Genomic DNA, 4,456 nt, shown 5'->3' with positions numbered 1-4,456 from the left:
GATGTTCACCAACACCATCACCAATCATTAGGGACGTGCAAGACAAACCACAATGAGGTGCCACCTCACACCCTCAACGATGGCTATTATAAAAAACAAAGAGAAAAGAGCAAGTGTTGGTGGAAACGGAAACACTTGTACACTGTGGGTAGGAATATAACATGACTCAGCCTCTATGGGAAACGGTATGCTAGTTCCTCAAAAAGTGAAAAGTAGAGGCCAGTCAGGTGGCGTGGTGGTTAAGGCGGCTGGATCCCACATGGCCAACTGCGCAGTTCGAGTCCTGGAAGCTTGAGAAGTCATACTGGGTGCATGTGTGCATGTGCCCCCAGATCCCGAGAGGAGAACAGAGGAGAAGGGATTGAGGTATGAGCATCCTCCCTGGGAGCGGTGATTTCTCTCTCTCTCTCTTTCTCTCTGTTGCTTTCCAGGAAGCATACATGCCCTATAGCAAAACTAAAAATAAAATAAAATAGAATTACCCTATGAAACGGCAATCCCACCCCCCAAAACCAAAAGCAGAGTCTTACAGAGGTATTCGTACACTCGTGTGCATAGCAACATCATTCATAATGGCCAAAAGGTAGAAGCAACCCAAGTGTCCATTGACAGATGAAAGGAGAAACATGAGGTGTATACATCACAATGGAATATTATCATCTATAAAGAGGAAGAGAGGGACCAGCAGTTAGCATAATGGCTGTGTCGCTGGACTCCCATGTAGTCGACCGTGGTTTGAGTCCTGGACCTGGTGGCTTAAACTCATGCTGGGTGCGTGTGCGTGTGTACCCAAGATCCAGGGGAGAATGGAGGAGAAGGGATTGCAGTGTGGCCATAGCCCATCGGGGTTATGTCTCTCTGTCTCTCTCTGTCTGTCTGGCGAGGCACGTGCCCTATAGCAAAAATCTCTCAAAAAAAAAAAAAAAGAGGAAGAGAATTCTGACATACTCTACAATATGAACCTTGAGGACACTATATTAATTGAAATAAGCCTGGCACAAAAAAACCTCAAATATTATATGATGCTACTTTTATGTTTTCTCTAGAGCAGTCAGATTCACCAAGACAGACAGGAGGATGTAGGTCACCAGCGGCTGATGGGGGGAGGGAGGCTAACTGTTTAATAGGGGCAGAGCTTCAGTTTTCTAAGATGAGCAGAGTCCTAGAGATGGATGATGGTAATGGCTGCACACCAGTGGGAACGTGCTTACCGCTACTGAGCTCTACACCTAAAAATGGTTAAGATGGTAAATTTGTATTTTATTATACACACACACACATATGTGTGTGTATTTTACTATATATACATATATACACACACCTACACATATGAGTATATATATATACATATATTAGGTTTTAATATATACACACATACATTAGGTTAATACACACACATGTGTATATATACATGTACACACATACATACACATACATATATTAGGTTTTGGCTATAGGGCGTATGTGCTTGCTAGAGAGAGACAGGGAAAGACAGTGGAGGGGAAATGAGAAATCACCCTCCAGGGGGGATGGCCACGCTGAAATCCCTTCTTCCTTCTCCTCCTGGGATTTTTGGGCACACATGCACATGAACTTGGAGTGATTTTCCAGCTGCCATGTCAAGGATTTGAATCATGGTGGGCCATGCGGGATCCAGTGCCATAACTACCATGCCACCTGCTGGCCCTTTACCATAACTTTTTTTTTTTGGAGAGGTTTTTTCGCTATAGGGCGCGTGCGCTCGCCAGACAGACTGAGAGAGACAGAGACAGAAAGTGAGAAATCACCCCCCAGGGGGGAGGGTCACGCCGCAATCCCTTCTCCTCCATTCTCCTCTCGGGATCTTGGGCACGTACGCACACGCGCCCGGCGTGAGTTTTAAGCCACCGGGTCCGGGACGCGAACCGCGGTCGACTACGTGGGAGTCCAGCGACACAGCCATTACGCTAACTGCTGGTTCCCTACCATAACTTTTTAAAAAATCTCAACCAAAGTGCCGAAAGCATCCCTTTGGATAGCACTGCTCAGTCATCTAAGGATGGTCACATGCAAGCACCAGATCCAAGATGGTGGCCAGCAGGAGGCTGATGAAGGAGCTTGAAGAAATCCACAAATGTGGAATGAAAAACTTCCATAACATCCAGGCTGAGGAAGCTAATTTATTGACTTGGCAATGGCTTATTGTTCCTGACAACCCTCCCATATGACAAGGGAGCTTCAGAATCGAAATCAACTTTCCAGCAGAGTACCCATTCAAACCACCGAAGATCACATTTAAAACAAAGATCTATCACCCGAACATCAATAAAAAGGGGCAGGTCTGTCTGCCAGTAATCAGTGCTGGAAACAGGAAGCCAGCCACCAAAACTGACCAAGTAATCCAGTCCCTCATAGTGCTAGTGAACGACCTGCAGTCTGAGCACCCCCTCCGGGCTGACCTAGCTGAAGAATACTATAAGGACTGTAAAACATTCTGTAAGAAAGCTGAAGAGTTTACAAAGAAATCTGGGGAAAAGCGACTTGTGGACTAAAATCTGACATGATTGATTCTGGCAAGTGTGAGCAGAGACCCTGAGCAGTACATTCAGACACCCCGCAAAGCAGGACTATGCAGAAAATAGACACGTGCTATCGCCTTGTGTTCGCTTGTGGCAATGACTAACTTATTACAGTTTTCTTAATCAAAAGTGGTCTAGGTAACCTGTAAAGAAAGGATTAAAAATTGGGACCAGCAGTTAGCATAATGGCTATGTCGCTGGACTCCATGTAGTCAACCGCGGTTCACGTCCTGGACCTGGTGGCTTAAAACTCACGCCGGGTGCATGTGCATGTGTGCCCAAGATCCCGAGAGGAGAATGAAGGGATTGCGGCATGGCCATCCCCCCTGGGGGGTGATTTCTCACTTTCTGTCTCTGTCTCTCTCAGTCTGTCTGGCGAGCGCACGTGCCCTATAGCAAAAACCTCTCCCCTCCCCCGCAAAAAAAGGGTTAAAAGATGTTCTAAAGGGAACCAGCAGTTAGCATAATGGCTATGTTACTGGGCTCCCACGTAGTTGACCGCGGTTCGCGTCCCAGACCCGGTGGCTTAAACCTCACGCCGGGCACGTGTGCGTGCGTGCCCAAGATCCCGAGAGGAGAATGGAGGAGAAGGGATTGCAGCGTGACCATCCCCCCTGGGGGGTGATTTCTCACTTTCTGTCTCTGTCTCTCTCAGTCTGTCTGGCGAGCGCACGTGCCCTATAGCAAAAACCTCTCCAAAAAAGAAAAAAAAAGAAAAAAAGATGTTCTAAAAAAGAATGGTCACATGCATACATAGTTGGATATAAGAAGTTCTTCTGTACTTTTGAGACCTAAGTTGATGAGTGCGTTTGTCCTACTTATCTAGTTTTCCCTTTCCTCTCGATTGACAAAGAGATCTTTAAAATCAGTTTAAGGAACACCTCCATAGAGCCCGAAATGCAGCAAGAGGATCAGGAGTCACATTATTAGGCTGATTGATGCCTTTCATTTCATAAAGGTCTCATTGATTTATAATCACTCATTTATAAGCTACTTCTCTTATTCAATAAAATCTCCTTAGGGAAACCACTTTGGATTTCCAGCTTTACACGGCCCTTTCAGATTTCAAAGGGAAACTGACCAGGATGAAAAAGTTCCTACCTTGTAGATACAGGACTTAGCGTTCAGAAAGAAGAGCTCAATGGTGGCGTTATCCTTCAGGTACGAAATGCTCTCGATGTAGAACCTGAAAGGGAAAAGCTGCACGTGAACCACAGAAGCAGCAGAGGAGAAGATCAGCCACTCTCGTGAGCTTTGCGATTGAAGATCAAGGCTGGAACCCCCAATCCTACACGAAGACAACGGCGAGTGTTGTCAGCTGTTTTTCTGTAATCCCTTTTGGAGAGTGAACCGTGTTTTTCAGGTGGATTTACAGTGGGTCGGGATCATCATGCCTGACTACCCTTCCCCACAGCCAAAGAACCAGACCTACCTTCGTCTCTGAGAGCAGATTCTAAACTGACAAGTTACTTCCTTTTTTCTTCCCTGCTTTCCAATTTTTCATAAAGTCATTTGTTGGGACAAGCAGTTAGCGTAATGGCTATGTCGCTGGACTCCCACATAGTCGACCGCGGTTCGAGTCCCGGACCCGGTGGCTTAAGCTCACACCAGGCGCGTGTGCGTGCGTGCCCAAGGTCCCAAGAAGAGAATGGAGGAGAAGGGATTGTGGTGTGACCATTCCCCCTGGGGGGTGATTTCTCGCTTTCTATCTCTCTGTCTCTCTCTGTCTGTCTGGCGAGTGCACGCGCCCTATAGCAAAACAAACAAACAAACAAACAAAAAAAAACAAAACATAAAGTCATTTGTTTTCATTACCTTATGTCTCTGGTCCTAATTATTACTGAGTTAGATTTCTTCTGCTGAATCAAGTGTGTGTGTGTGTGTGTGTGTGTGTGTGT

General features: G+C 46.2%; 1 protein-coding gene and 1 pseudogene across 1 annotated transcript in view; one reads left to right on the top strand and one right to left on the bottom strand.

The window, feature by feature from the left end:
• FRMD4A (FERM domain containing 4A) overlaps positions 1-4,456 on the bottom strand; it is a 397,277-nt gene that overhangs the window by 136,318 nt on the left and 256,503 nt on the right.
• LOC106735054 (ubiquitin-conjugating enzyme E2 L3 pseudogene) lies at positions 2,067-2,531 on the top strand (annotated as a pseudogene).

Source organism: Tupaia chinensis, unplaced genomic scaffold (genome assembly GCF_000334495.1).
Source record: "Tupaia chinensis unplaced genomic scaffold, TupChi_1.0 Scaffold000285_1, whole genome shotgun sequence".
NCBI classification, from domain to species: domain Eukaryota; kingdom Metazoa; phylum Chordata; class Mammalia; order Scandentia; family Tupaiidae; genus Tupaia; species Tupaia belangeri.
This window is presented reverse-complemented; position numbering and strand designations above follow the sequence as displayed.